This window comes from Vanellus vanellus (genome assembly GCF_965231255.1).
Source record: "Vanellus vanellus genome assembly, chromosome: 1".
In the NCBI taxonomy this organism is placed as follows: Eukaryota; Metazoa; Chordata; class Aves; order Charadriiformes; family Charadriidae; genus Vanellus; species Vanellus vanellus.
The window spans coordinates 103,452,106-103,468,886 of record NC_138905.1 but is presented as its reverse complement, the minus strand read 5'-3'; the positions used below and the strand labels follow the sequence as shown (position 1 = coordinate 103,468,886).

Here is a 16,781-nt window from a genome sequence, read left to right as displayed (position 1 = left end):
TATTTTGCTTGAAACAAAAAGAAAATGTACTTCTCTATGAAGATGTTGCCAGAAATAAGAAATAAATAAAAAATGTGGATTGATACGCTTCCCTTCCACTGAAGCTTTCAATTTAATACAGTACTGCAGTATTGCCATTTCAAGAGAAAACCAGACTTAAAGCAAAGAGATTTCCCTTCTGGCCATAACACAACAATCTGTTGTTTTGCTACAGAAGAACACATTCATGGCAGGCTTTTGGGGGGTTATTTTCATCCTGGTCCCCTTCTAATGTGAGCTGTTGATGTACAGCTCTTTCAAGGAAATGCCAACTTTGCCATTTCCATCTAACAGATGGTTGCTTAAGAGGAATCCTGCTGCCTAACACGTGGTTTCCAGCACGTCTTTAGCACTCTCAGTAACAAGAGTAGTATCATAAAAAGATATTATCTTTTTAGCAACCAGTCTCAAATCTTGTGTCTGATATCAGGTAGGACTTCCCTTTCCCAACGTCCTTTCTAAACCTGAATGCTAACTGATCAGCCTCATTCACTCTTTATCTCCACTTTTCTTTACACTTGTCCTTTTGGACTTTTCTGAATAGTAACATTTCAGCATCCCCAGCATCCTGTTATGAAGCAGCGAATGGATTTTTAGCATGTTCTATGTAATACTGCTATGTCTGGGCCTTTGCATGCTGGGTGTGGTACTTACTCTCTGTCAGTCAGATTTTGCTTTGGCTGATGATTTTTAATTTTTTTAAAATTTGGTGGTTGTAAAGATATGTAGAGCATCTTACAATGCATCTACTACATGCTTCAGCACTGCATTTATCTTCTATTCCTTTTCATTCTTGCTGCAACAGCTTGTGTGGAGATACTTTTCTTATCTTAATGTGGGTTTCTATTTATATCGCTGGTTTTGTTCACAAATAGCAACATGAAATAACTTACCCTTGCTTTGGCTGAAAACTCATAATCAAGGGTCCTGAAATATACTTTTGCATAAACAGTTTCTTGCCAGCCGTAGGCTGGTCATCCATTCTAATAGTCCAACATGAATTCAGACACGGAAACATGCTGTAGCTAATGGCTACAGCAATTGACAGTTTTATTGTTGGTTTTGCCAAAGACATTCTGAAAGGCAATTAGCCATTCTGTGCCTTGATTTACCCCGTTAGAATAGAAATTACAGGAACATGCTACTTCAGAAGAGTGGTGTGGGAACTTATTAATGCTTATGAAGCACTTCAAATTTCTAAGAAATCATTAGATTAATGGAAGTAATATGACTAGTATAGCAAGTGCTGATTCATTAAAAGATTTTAAAAGTCTACAATGGTGGAGAGGAAGGTACTCATGAGATCATAATTGCTCATCCCTGCTAGGAACACAGTTTATTCTGCAGCGTTGATGGTGTCAAGCCACATTCCCAAATCATGTTACAGCCCAACCAAAACCAAAGGCTATCACATAATTCAGGGACAAGGTGAAGACACAGTTCACAGTCCTGTCTACACTGCAAGACCAAAATGTCTTAGCCACACTGTAATGACAACTATCAAGAAGCTGATTTTGCATCATAGCTTGATTGATTTTGCACAGTGGCTTCTTTCTGTCTGCTTTCACAAAAGAGTCCCTCTACAGTGAGGCTTTTAGATTTCCCATTCATATTCCAATACTGATACCTGTTAAGTTGCTAATAATGGTCAAAAGTCTGGTGTAGCCAACCTAGACTAACTTCATACACCAGGCACAACAATCACACAATCTGATACATGATGCTGGGTATGAAGGCAACGATCTCGCACATTGAACAACACGGCGCTGAGGCCTCTGTCCTTCCACGACCCCACACAATCCACCCACCAGCAGTGGCCCAGCAGCAGAGGAGAAGGAAAGTGATTGTGGCAATGACCTACACCTCGGGGTAAGCAATGTGAACAGTCCTCTCTGATCAAAAAAGGCATTTCAAAGGTCTGCTTCCTTATGGCAGAGCATCGACCTACTCTTCCTTTATCAGATGGTACAATGCATTAGACTTGTCTCCCTCCTAGTAACCCAGTATGTCTCAGTCTTATACATACAGCCAACTAGATGTAATGGTGCTGGTTTAATGGTTTCCTGTCTTGACTTCTTTCTCCTCTAAGAAACCAACACATCAACACCTTTCCGGAGCTGACAGAATTGCCATGGTTGTGATCAACTGCCTAGATATCTTCTGTTATGAAAATGAATACTTTATTGAAGTAGTATCAAAATAAGTACAGAAAAACATTATATTCTTTTCTTAAGTTTTGAATTCAACAGACAAGTTGTTTATATTTAATGGTAACTGCAGAGGCAGCTATTGCTATGTTAGAGGCTGCAGACTTGTTATGAATCAGAAAACTGGGTTTTTATGTAAATTTTAGAGCCTGCATGTCACAGAGCTGCATTATGTTCATACTCGTAAGCTGACTCACAAAGGTCATCAACAACAAAAATTCAGAAATTAAACATATTTATATCCATTATTGCTTGGTGAATCAAGCAAGAAGGCTGCTGAAAATCCCTTTCTTTAAATTTAGTTGGCACTACCATTGCTCTTCCCGTACCACTGACAGTTCAGAGAGCCTGTATATGAAAGGAATACACAGGGAAAAAAAATCTTGTGTCCCACCATTCCATTAAAAAGATCTGTACTATTTCTCCACACTCAGTTTTAAATTCTCCTGAAGCACTAGTGGTTTTAACCAGTTATTTTTCCTATATTATTTTCACTGCTAAAAATAAATTGCTACTGAAATATAGCATTAGATTCTAGAGAGTGGGGCACATGAGGCCAACCATAATAAAAAACCCTACTTTGACACCAAACAGAAGAACAATCAGAGACAAAAAAAATATCACAGGAAGGGATAGGTGAAGCTTTAGAGGAAGAAATTAATTGCTTACATAACCACTTTCACATATTCCTCTCATCTAAAATACACACTTTATTGAATGTACTTCACTAGATTATAAGAACATAATCTGAATCAGAAAACCCAGTGAGCAGGTCAAATTGTTATTTTATCCTCAGTAACAATCATTTAGTTCTTCTATTCTAAATTCTTCTGCTATGAGGTTTGAGGAAAGCTGTTGTGATTCTTTGTATTTTCATTTCCCAGTCTGTCCTTCAGGGATAATAAAGCAAATCTGACCATAGAGAGAGACTGGGAGGATTCTGTTCTCTTTCAAAGCTTTCTTACAGCAGGAAAATTACACATTTCTCTAAAATAATATGAAAGGTGTTACTCTTAGGAGGCTCTTGTTATTCAATGAATTCAATATTTTAAGGCCAGGAAGTTTGCTAGCCCTTAACTCACTTCTAAAAGTTCACACACACAGACACACACACACAAAGCCTTTTTTTATATTAGAAAATTGTACTGCATCTGATCTTATTTTTGAAAAATTATGTTAACATTATGCTTCACAGTTCAGGGCAAACTGGGTGGTATCAAAGAGTACTTCACATTCCATTAATATTTGTGTTACCCAAGCAAAAACTCCTGTGGTTTAGTTAAGACCTGTATATCATTGTAATACACATATACCTTAAAGTATTCAGTTTAATTGTAGCAGTTCTTATTGGGATTATACCTCTTGTGTGAATTAGGTAAGGTAATTGATCAGTTACCATGATCTGAGATTTGCATGAAAAAATAGCAAAAGAATAAATAAGATGAATGAAAAATAAGAACACAAAGAGGATTTACAAGACTTTCACCTAAGAAAGGGTGAATAGGCACTTGTAAACTAGCTGACAGAATAAATATTGAAATTGCAATTTCATACTGGGATGTTGAATCAGGACAGATGAATCTTTAATACATACATGCATCATCAAAGGAGAGAAGTTTGTATTGCTCTTTCAAAAAGTGACTTCAAGTAAAGACTGGGTTATAAGTTCAGCATGGCAGGTTGGAAGGATACCTGGGAATGACTGACTTGAACTGGACACATGCAAGAGCCCAGCAGCAATACCACTCACTGCCTTTGAAATAGTAATGTCGAGCTTAAAAAAAGAAATATTCCATTATTCCGGGCACCAGCTGAGAAAACATTATTCCCCTCACCTTGGGCTGCATGTATGTAATAGCAGAACTTCACTTACTCACAGAAAACTGCTGTTTATCCGATAAGAGATTATCAATAGATTTTGTAATTTTAATATACATGCATACAGCAGTAAACAAACACTTGCTGAAGATCATCTTTGATCCTTACAAAATCTACATTTTAAAATAGTTAAATAATGGAAGCAAAATATATTTTCATGCTAATATATGAAATAGCACATATGAACTTACTGGGTTTGCACCGATCTGCTTGTAACACATGCTTACAAACACATCCACGCTATTTTGTCCTGCTCTCCGCACATACACTTGTGCAATGTCGATAGTATCCGTGTTTGTATCTAGCCACTAACTTATATAGCATAAATGTGTCTGTAATGTGCTTGATTAAACATTGGGTGTTGTTGGGTACCTCTCAAATATGTAAGTAAGAACAAAGGTCTGAGGAAAGTCCCCTTGGCAAACTGTCTTTTGCTCCTACAGCCAGACATCTGAAAAAGTCCATTCCATAAACTCAGCAAACTGCTCCCAAGTAAGAATTCCGTTTCTACCCCTTTTGCCCCAACAATAACCTATGCCAAAACTATTCAGATGGTGTGAATCCTTCTTCTGGTCCCCTTGAAGTAAATCAGCAACCAGTTTATAGCTATTTTTTATAACGTGCATTCTCATTTTCATTTCATCTTCTCTCCTCTCCGTGTATTTTAGACAGCACTCATCACCTGTCTCAAATCCTCTGCATGAATATGCTAGTGGGTGCTACATACAGATGCTGAAGAGGCAATGTTTTGATGAGTTACACATAAACTCCATTTGAGGTGTCACTTGCCTTTGGGGCTCTATTGCCAAATATTTCACCCTTTCCTTCATCCCTTCTCAGCTCGAGACCCCAAGACTGAAAGACTTTGGAAAAAAAAAAACCCAAAGTAGCTTTCAGGCAAGCTCACACCACTCTGGTTCTCACATGTGACACGGATAATAGGTAAGTGCCATGCACCGAGCATTTTCCAAGCCACCTTACAGATATTACCCAAACACTCTGAACAAAAGCTCTGCTGAGGTATAGCTTCCCTTAGGCAACTTTGCTTCTCAGAAGCCAAAGACCAGGGAGTTCAAGACCGAGGTGCTCTATTAGGCGCCTGAGGCAAAAAGGCTACCTACACTGAGCAGAGAAACTGCAGTCAATCCCCAAAGGAAGTCCTTGCCTTGATGCCTGCTTAATAGTTAATGCATAGGGCAAGTCCTCAATAGCCATGAGCTACTTGTGAGAAAAGCAGCATGCAGTTGTAGGAAGACAGACAACTGAGAGCTGAACTTCAACATCTTACTGAAATAGCAAGAACTACTTCCATTAAAAATAATGTATGTCTTAATTAGTCTAAATGAGATATGTAGACATTACAATTATCAGGTCCTAGCATAGGTGTTTTCGTGGGAGTAAAAGGTGGCTAGAATAATTGTTCAAATACGTTTGCGACCCCAATACTGCTGTCTCTAAACAATAACACTTGGACACCAACCAGCTTAAACACCATCATGTTAAGAGCTGTACCAGCATGAACAGTGACAGCATGCACGTGTTGCACGGAGCACAATAAATGTTTTTCATCTCTAGAGCACATTTTCTAAAGAGCTCAAGAGGCTTTCTAAGTGTGAAATAACACATAGGACATTATTTGTTCCCCTTTCTCTCCACTTCAGGAAGACTAACAGCGTGTACATAACTGAGCTTTTACTTTTTTGTTTCTCTCACCAATTCAATTGAACGACAAAGGTTTTTTAAAGAAAGGGAAGGAAAAAGGTTGGCCAGTTTACCAATGCAAGCCAAGGCTGTCCTGTAAGCAGTAAGGGTCACTGTGAATGTAGCTGCAAATTAGACACAACCATTACTTTAATTTCCTATATATAAAATACATTACACTGGAGCATCTAAAGGATACTTGTTAGATCTCAGTTTTCAAAACACCATCATGAAATAGGAAATAAATCTCTTTGTTGATTAATCAATTGCTAAAATAACTTATGGTCTTCAGGACCATGTGTATTAACACTGTTGTTAATTGTATATCAATATAGAATTGTGTTATTTGTATATCAACAACCAGATAAGCAATTTAAAGTCAACAAAACCAGCTAACAGAGTGGCCTATGTTGATTAAGCCTGGACATTGGTTTATTGGAAAGCCATTCCAGTGGCTTTCTAAAGGTTACACAGTAAATCAGCCAAAATTAAAAGTATAAAACCTGTGATCCCATTTTTCCATTTCCATGCTTTATCTAAAAAATAACACTGTTTCACTAAGGGGAGAAAGATTTGTAGAGCAGTGAGGATGATGGGAATTACCAGAATTATCTACAAATCCTTCAGACAGGATCCCAAAGTTCTAACTTCAGAATTTAAAAAGTTTACATTCCATTCACATTGATTTTTCTTAGTATTGTAATAACAATCTTTCTAATCAGACAGATTAAAAAGTACCAGAAGATACCTTAAAAATATTCAGAACTACAACAAAACAAGATAAGGAGAACAGAAACAGAAAAACACTGAAAATGAAAAAACAAAACTGCTTTAGGAATTAAGCATTATTTAACTGCAGACTTCAATAAAACCCCTTTGTAAAATAATTTATACATGCAAATTGACAAATAAAAGCTAGACAGTATGGCTACTTAGAGGCACCCTTTTCCTTGTGTATAAGATACATTCTAAATATGCATGCAGCTCAACACTACTATGCTTTTATTATAGTATGACCCTGAAACTTCAAAGGAGGTGAAGACCCCATTGAACCCAAAGGCACAGAATGAGAAACTTTCTCCTTTCCAAAATGTTTGCATAGGCTGCAGTCATTATGGAGGTGGCAGCAGCTCACAGAAACATCATTTAATTGGTTTTCAACTAACTGACAAGAACGCATTTCCTTCAGCATAGGTCTTCGTGTGAGCTGCAAAAATCTGGCTGAGCAGTTTGGTAAATGCCCAAGCAGTTTGCCTGAAATAAAACTCCTGTGGACACCACTGGGGAGCTGCCTAAACAAGATAGCTAATTTAAAGCTAGTTTAGGTACGTTTAAATAAACAGCATTTACTAAAACACTGGCGTGACCTAATTAGAAGGGGAAAGTTTGACAGAAATTAAACACTATCCCCACAATACAGTTACAGCATGTAGACAGCACATTTAGAGGTGAACCTACTTGCCAAATATTTTTAAATACCTGAAGCCCTCCTTTTTGGCTCCAGATAATCCTTCTCTTCAAGAAAGGTTGGCATGTGTGCTGGGCTTTCTCAGATTGCCTCTTCTGAACATATTTCATGTTGCTGACTCCCTCAGATCTCTGCATTTCCTTAAGATTTAGTAGCCTAGGACGTTCTTCTAAATCCTGCAGTCCTGTATAATTCCATGTGGTTTCAGAAGTGGCAGAATCATCAATATAAGCATATTTTATCAGTACTCATATTGATGTTATTCTTATATACCCATGCATAAGAGAACAGCACCACCTCTATATCCCATTTTGCAGAGAGTCTCACGCACGGCAGCCTGCTTAGGGATTCTTGTTGTGCTGAAATAACAGCCACTACTAAAGAGAGCCCAATAATTTTTGCAAGGATGGATGCGGAAACTCAGATGTACACTCCACGCTGTAGCACTGACAGGCAAGAACGTCGTTAAGTCTTCTGCAGAACAAAAATACATTTACCCCATTAACTGACTGCAAAGGATTAAACCGAGTCTATAAAATACTACAACTGAAGTTGAGATTTATTTTCTTTTTTATTGTATAGGTTTGTCAAGATAACACTTGTTCAACAGAAACAATTTCCATTACAATTCGGATGGCATACTAATTAGGGAATGTTTCTACAGTCCCATTAGAATTTCTCATCAAAACCAGCGGGTGTCTGTCGAATGGCTTAGCACGTGGGAGTCCCGTTCAAGGTCCTGCTCCGAGTCAGACAAAATACGTACTTGAATCTGGATTTCCCTATTCCTAAATGCAGAACACTAATTGCTCACAGACTTTTTTTGGTGTTCCACAAAAATACTTTGGAAGGGTTTGGTTTACCCCAGGTGGAGTTTTGCAGAAAGTTGCTTCCCTTTAAGCTCTATTTTACACCAATATTTGTTCTAAATGACTTCTCCTACTAAAGCAATAATGTCTAGACATTTGGCCCAAGATGTAAAAAGAAGAGCAAGAGAGAAAGGGGGCAAACCTGTTAGCTACTTCTTTGCAGCTGAGAAAGATAAAATCAGATAAAAACACCTTGGAAAAGATGTTACAATAAGATAGGGCTGCAGGTTCATAGCTGTAAGTTCTTTAAGAGAGTTATAAAAAAAAAGAAAGAAAAAAATTTTCTCAAGCCTGAAACTCTGCTGCTGCTTTTCCGTCAGAAGAGACATAGCTGACAGCAGCAACAAATGCATTATAGCACTGCTGGGTTTTAAGGCAAGTAGTTAAATAACAACTGAGTTATTATAAGAAAAGACATTAATTTAGCTGGATGAATAGACAGCAGAGGGAAAATTCCAGTTCTGTCTAGCTCACATTAATACTTGAGACATCTGAAATTTAAGAGAGAATTCAAAACAAGGTAAATTAAAACTTCTGCTTCTACAGAGAAGTAATTCTCTGAGAATCTCCTGTTTTTTTAACATTCGAGTCAAGGAGAAACATTCGGAAACGTGATCAAAATGCACACTTAGAAAAAAAGTCAAGTAATGCACCCATTGTGCATACTTTTTCACATTTCATAATACTTCAGGCAAGGCTCTTGCAAAACACAAAACTCTTGAAGTTCTAGTTATTTTCAAACTTTTGGAGATGGACCATAATTTTGAACTTACAAGCAGTCTTCATCAGAAATTTAGATCACATCGGAGAGCATTGCTAATCATCTGCCTTAGAACAAATTACTCTGAGTTGTCTCACAAACTTTCTGTATAAAGAAAATGGACAATGTTGTGCAGTTTTCAATAAAATTGTTCCTAATTTGCAAGGGAAAAAGAAATCCATATTCTCAGCAGACTGTATTGAGCTTGATGCAGAAAGTAGAGGCCATCTGCCAAAATTGGGGTGAAAAAGCAATCAGTCCATGCAGTGGTTTGGGCTTTCAAGTGAGTGCATTTTACAACTCGCTGGCAGTCCACGGCCACCCATTTGTGCCTTGACCCACATGGACCCGGTTCCCGCACCATGCTGCGGGTGATAGTGTTCACTGCATAATTCTTCCTATATACAGCATGGTATGCATGTGTAGGCAAAGCTCCCATCCCCTCTCTACTCAAATAGAAGTGAGACTGGGACCTATTGAAAGCATAATTAACAATAATTTTACTGAAAGAGATTTAGAGATATTTTTTTCTTTCCATTTCAGATGCTTATTCTGAGAAGCTAAAGTCCAGAAAACCTTTATGGCATATATTAGATGCTCATATTTTAAAGCAACTGGAATGGTGTTTGACCTGGTTGAAATCCAGAGAGGTTAACCTTGTTTATCTTCTCTGGTGCACTGCGTATATTCACACTCATAATACATGAATGCTTAGTTATACCTTTAAAAAATCAATATTGTCAAGAAGTTAAAATTTAGGCAACTTGTGATGGGGTATTATTCCCTTTCCTTCTCAGGAAAAGGGAAATCACAGGACAGTTGTTGAAAACAGTGGGTTTCTCTCATTTACTTTCACCAATTCTCTTTAAGCTTACCCCCTGCAAAGTGGTAAGGTTTAATTCTTATACTTCATCCATCAGAGTAACCCCCCAAGCAAAACTTATGCAGAGAATTTACATGTCCAGAGAGAGATTGAAAGAACCAGAAGCCCATTACTAATGAAGAACATATTGCAGGTAACTGAGGAGAAAAATATCGCAGGTAACAAGCAACCATGAGGTCAAATCTATCGCTAGTGTAAGCCTCCAAAGTCAGTTAATTATCACATGGCTCACTTTGGTTGTTGCACCTGTAACTCTTAAAATTCCAACAGACTGAGTGCTGAACCAATATTAATAGCAAGAATTTTTTGCATTTCCTGAGAAATATGAAAATAAAAAGTCATAATAAAAAATAAAACAGAAGCATGCATATTATGTTACTTCTTACAGCATCACTCAGATAAACCTCTCCTGAAAATCTTTTATTACAAATTCCTGTAACAGGTTCTAATCTATAATGACTAAGACTTTAAGAATGAGTTCACCTGTGCACACTAACTCAGTCAGGTATCATACCTTTAGGTAATAAACCATAAAATAACATAAAATAGCAAATGAATCCTGAAAATTAACAGCAAACTGTTCAGAAGAAATCTGTAGAATTGAAATAACATTCTTTAAAAAAAAATCAAAAGAAACTAATTACCTACAAGACATTTTATGAACAGAGCAACTATACTCGGAGTAATTCACAGAATTGTTTGCTTGCTTCTTAGAAACTGTCTTTAATTTTGGCAGACTTTTTTTACACGATATCAATTATATAATATATCCTGTCTTCCTTCCTTCAGAATATGATTCTTAACACAACTTGCAAGACTTTATTCTACTTTTCAATCTTCAGAAATGCACCTGCATGCTTGCGCAAAGTGCTGATGAAATTATCTCTCTTACATAAAAGCCCATAAAAGTGATGGTACTGCTCAAATTTGCATCATGGAGAGAGAAACAGAGAAAGAGAGGGAGATGACTCCACATCATTACAGTAAGACTTCTTTCTTGCAATTGGTTTTACATGGCTGGACGGGAAATAATGTAAATTGCAATAACACGTAGTGGATAGACACAGAAATGACTTCTCCTACCAAAGATTTGATTTGGGGTACTCTGACTGAAGCTTGCTGATATGCAACTTAAAAAATGATCTAACATTATAGCAATTATATGGCTAGAAAGTATAACATGATATGAGTCAAAATTTTTCTTTGCAAAGGTTTAAAATTCTGCTGTGTTAATTGTGAGCTTTAAGGTTGTAGCCCAGGAATCCAGTTTAAGTATACTTTTTAAAGGCGTCCTTCAAACCATTCAGCTATTTCTGAATGACAAAACAAACATTTGATAACTAGGAACGTGCAGTATCTAATGTTAGGAAGCTGATCTCTTTCATTAGATGATGTTTGCTGAGAGTATTTAAAAAGTGACATTGTCAGACTATACAAAATTCTTGTTTCAAATTGATCTGATAACTAATAAATTATCATATGTTAATTTTTAGTTTGAGCTGAGTTTCTGTATTAATTAATTCAAAATAAATACTTTGCAAACAAAGTACCTAATCAGTTTGGGCCCTGCTCCTATATATAGATGTCCGTGCAAAGAACTTTGATCTACTTGCAGGATCCTTGCAATTACGATGGTTTGCTCTCACCCATCTAATAATTACCAGCTGGACATTTTGCTGCTTTGCCTCTCCTGAACCTCAGTTTGCTTTGTGATGAGATAGATGCCATCGGAAATTGGAATGAATTTACCATACATACTTACGCATTAAATATTTGGGAAGCATTTTTAAAAATATTTGGCTCTGTTTATTTCAGGTTTGGCTGTCATTCTGATGACAGCAACATTCTAAGTGAAATGAATGCAAAACACCCATGCTCCTGTCTGGAACAAACTGATTATAAAATTTGGATGAACAGCGAGAAAAGGGGGTTTTTAGTCACGTAGCTCTTTCCTTTATTCTATGGCCAATGTACACTTACTTAAAAAGAAATTAAAACACTACCCAAATCAGTATTCCGTCATTAATTTTCTGGATATCACATCTTATCCCATTAGAAAAGTGTTTCAGTACATTACTGTCTTTTTTTTTTTAATAATAAATTTTGTTAATTAGTTTTTACGATTCAAATTTTGGGGCTCTTAGGAAACATTCTCTAATTGTTCTTCAGTTCTAAATGTTTCGTGTGCTTTTCTTTTTGACCAGGAAACTATTTTCAGTGCTTGCCAACCACGAGCAAGCAGCATCCTGAGGCAGGCCAGCCTATCACCCCCCCAAAAATAGCAACTGCCTTAAAAAAAATTTATAAGTGACAAGTTATATAGCTTGTTTGTTCTTTTTCCGTTTCTGAAGCCATGCAGGCTTGCATTTTCAAGGTTTCCTTTAAAAGCTAAAAAACTTGGCTAGGAAACTAGAAAAGTTTATTTATGGTGAAAGTTAAGATTTTCACCTAAGATAACAGCTTGAAATTTAAGTAAATCATATATGGTGAGATTTCTTAAAAAAAGCCCCACAAGTGTTGACAACTAGCCACCCTCCAGACTTATTCAGTGTGTTCTACAACAATTTATGCTATCATTTGTCGAAAATTTTCCAACCTTTTTCCTTTGTCAGCTTCCATCAAATTCTAATTTGGTATGTATTTCACCACTGTATTGTCTGATCTTTCAAAAAGTTGCGTTATCGTTATGGCTTCTCCTTCACTTAAAAATATAACACATTAAAAAATGTTCTGCTACTCAGAAAGAGTCAGGATATATATGAAGTTTTCACTACAGTAACATCCCATGAAAGAAATAGGCCAAATAGCATGAGCATTTCATCAGGCTTTGCAACCTGCTTGCCAGAAGCACGTTTAACATACTGTCACATACCAAAAGTACGTGGAGATGGAAAACTCCATGCTTGCTGTTCTTCTTGTAAGACTTGACAGACATATAACAAAGTATTGAGAACAAGATCCATAAACGTCTTCCAAAGGTTGATGGTTTATTCCTAGGAAATTTGTAGGGATTCAAATATTTCCAATCTATATGGTTCAAAAATTGAGATGTATTCTATCCCTTAAACAGAACTTGTGTAGACACCAGTGCTTGTGACCTCTGAGGCTTGGGAGCTAGCTGTTTTTACTTCTATTTTTAACAGCTAAATTGTCAAAGAACTGAAAGAACTACACATTGGTAAGCCTAACTTTCACAAAGATGGATATATCCATTGTATGTGGCTAAATACATGCATTTCCACTGTCTCCTGAGATCGGAGCATTTGAGTAAGCAGACTGAAGAACTGCAAAGTAAGCTTTTCGTTTGCCTGCACGTGCTACAGATGAAGTTATAAATCTGTTGCATAGGACAAAGTGGAGTTAAATGCCTTCATTGTTTTCCAGAAAAAAAAAAATCTGATTTGGACTGTCATATTTTAAAAGCTAAAAATATGACATTTTATTTTTTTGAAGGAGCATACGGGAATTTATTTAAGAAAACATTATTCAAACCCGGTCTCAAAATATTGCATTACTTAACAGTGCAAATCTGAAAAACCTGCAAAATTTCAGCTTTTCACGGACTCTGGAACAGCGTATATTGTTTTCTTAATGCTAAAAAACAACGCAGCAGTGAAACTTCAATTTAACTGTTGACCGCAGTCCTATTGGTAGAACAGTGAAAATCAACAATATGCTTACGAGTACACATGCACATGGAAAAAGTAGATACCTTTAACAGGATACATTTTTTAAGAAGTTGTCTCTTCCACTAATGCCACCCTAAATATGTACTCTATTTTCTTGCCAGAATAATTGATGCATCTTACAGTTCTACATACAATATAGATGTTCAAATATATGATGAATTGGAGGAGGGGATGGTTGTCTGTAATTGTGCAGGCAAGTATTTTTTCTTTTTTAAAGGGAGTTTGGTTACAGCTTGGAGATAGTTAGGAAACAAATAATTATTATTTTTTCCCTTTTTTATGGGTTTAAGCATGGTGCTAGTCACAATTCCCGTTTGTGTGAATACCAGAAAATGGCTGTCAACAGCATTCCTCACATTCATTCATAAATGAAGTTCTCATCCCCTTTAAGCTGCTAGTGAACCTCCTATTTTTCCCCCACTTTAGCTTTTTATCCACACAGTCTTACTTAAGAAGGATACACTTACACAGGAGAAATATAAATATATTTTCAGACAGCTTTCTCTATTTTGTATATACTTTCCATCTAGCATACATGAAAAACCAAAAAGGAACATGATCTTTAATTTGCTACTTCGCTCATTCGGAATTTTGCTTGGAAGGGTTCAGATCGAAAGCACTTACTCTGTAACAAGCATTAGGGAGTTGAATATAGCACTGCAAGAGCTCAATAAATGCCCCTTTACAAGAAAGGCTACATTTGCGTACATTTTATTCCATTCACTAATGTGCCAATTCATAGGGGTTTTTTTCCATGAATTATTAATGAATCATTGTGAACAGACAGGAGAAAAAGGAAATAAAACATGTAAAACTAAATCTTTAGGGTTTTCTTTTCCCCTAGGTGTAACAAGAATTCAGTTAGGAGAACTTGAGAGACAGCGCATAAGGACACGGGGATGGTAACCAAAATAATCTGTATTTACTTGTTTGAGTTTCCCAGATAGGCTTGTAAACAACTTTTGGTTTACAAATCTTGCCATTTGTGGACCTGCTAAGTCATCTGATGAAAAGGAAGGAAAAAATGGACCCTAAGACCCATTACCTGTCCATTTTATCTTCCTGTCCACAAACCGATTAAAAAAAGCCTCCTGGCGTGATGGCGCCCAGTAGGCAGAAGATACAGTTATGCAGAGCAGCAAAATAGTGTGCAAATAAGCAGTGCAAGTAATATCTGCCAAAGGCTGACATGTTTTAGTTTCCACAGAGTTAGCAACAAACAGGGCACTGTCCAATTCTGGTTAGCAGATAATTCTGAGAAAAGTGATTTTGTGAAGAAGTGAAAAACAGGGAAGGGCTGTCCTTGAAGAACTCTTGCACACATATTTATATATGTGTGTGTTGCTTATTTGTACAAATCAAAATGTCGTATTCTCACTCTTAACAACAAAAAAAAGGGAACGATTCTACAATAGTGCCCACAGCACTGTTTTATTGCCATTGAAGCATGTCCAACTTCAGACTAAAAGCTCAAAGATTTTTGCCAGTTTAATTGTGATATTTGGGTAGAAGCCTTTTAATACTCTTTTTATGTCTTGATGAACAACATGATCAATAAAGTCATCTGCTCAGAAATTAAAATTATTTATTTTCACACAGTTTTTAACGTAGGGGTTATAGGAGAACCTCAGCTAAACTTCCAGATGTATACTTTCGTACCTTTGAAGGGGGACACACAGAAAACTAAATGTGTATATGATATGGCTTCCTTCTGTAATTGCTTGAAGGCCAAGTTTGAGCATTCTGAAATTTGTGGTCTGGTGTCGATAATTCAAAATCTGCATCAAAATTTGTGGCCCGTCTCTAGAATTACTTACTTTAAAGGAATCTTTTCTCATGCCTGACATATTTACTTCAGTACTCAAAAAATCATAAGGAAAGGCTTTGCAAGTCCATCAGTCCCAATCCTGGTGGCATCTTTCAATTGACCATTTGAAGAATAAGCACAAAATGCATGACAGTGAAGTGGGACAAACTCACTGTAAAGATGGTATGCAGTTACTGAATCCCTGTCCTCTCTGAGCTGGTTTTATGAAAAAATAAAAGTTCACTTCACTTTAAGAAGGCTTGAAAACACTTCAGGCGGCAGCAGATCTTTGCTTTTGTTCCTAGCTCTGAGCTGAAAAACCCATCTGTTTGGTGTCATTTTGAACTAAATTCATGGTGATCTTACATTTTTGTTATTGTGCATTTTGCTTCAATAATGTAGCAACAATTCCACAACTTTTGTGCTACATTTCTTTCATTCTACCTATACTCTTAGGCTAAATACTACTATTCTTCGAACTATTATAGGTATCCAATCAAAAATACTTCCCCTCAAATCCACAGGCAATTGTCTCCAAAGCAATGGCAACAGCATCCTGTTCAAAATTTCATCCCCTGTATTCTTTGTGAGTGTGAATACCCCTAAGAGCTTTGCACCAGGGACCCCTATAGGGCTAGCTTTGCCCATCTGCGAACAGTATTACGTATTTTTCAATAAAAGTTTTCTGCTAAAAAGGTATGAATAGGAGCCTGAACTACGGATATCTTGTGACAGATTAAAAGGAGAAAACACAAAAAGATTTTTTGTGGGTGCATTTTGTCCTAAAGTAATTTCCATACCTTTATAGCCCTATGGATACAGAGCAATGTACAAAATGTAAGTACCAGAAGTATCGTACTTAAGTACAATATCATACTTAAGTATCAGAAAGGGAGAGAGGCCACAGAGGTTGAATGAAGGATGAACAGAAGGCATGCCTACCACAGACCATACGACTCTGCTTAAAATCCTCCTCAGACAAAACCTTCATAAGTTACCAGAACTGGTCCCACAGCGTTAGCAAGTGGCTGCGAAACCCTTCTCTAATCTCCAGAAAACTTTCAAATAAAAAGTCTGTGGCAGTCGCTGGAGCTCTTCAGCATAAGGGTGGTGTGTTTAAGTACAGTTAGTACACGGTGGGGGAAACGTTTCCAGTGGATTTGGCTTTAATACGCTCTCAAACATGGCCTACTTGTATTGGCTGACTTCTCCAAACTTGGGCCTTGGCTTAGGCCTTCCATGGATGTAAATTTTGTTGCTCTTCTGATCTACAAAGAAGTACATTCCTATCTCCCTTTTGAAGATTTGTGCACACCAAAGCAGCTTCACTTTCTACCCGAGTGGGGCCAGCATATACACCACCAGGAGCGAACATATAAAGGTAAAAATGACCTCATTTTACGCTGTGTCTAGCAGAGACAAGCACGAAAGCAGAGACTTGAAAGGCAGGACCCCATCCTTTTTCTCATCACCTATGCCC

At 37.1% G+C, this 16,781-nt stretch overlaps 1 protein-coding gene across 2 annotated transcripts in view; it reads right to left on the bottom strand.

The window, feature by feature from the left end:
- The window catches only part of CD247 (CD247 molecule), a gene marked incomplete at both ends in the record, with an annotated part of 55,676 nt that overhangs the window by 38,432 nt on the left and 463 nt on the right, over nucleotides 1-16,781 (bottom strand). The gene's annotated exons all lie outside the window — the stretch shown is intronic.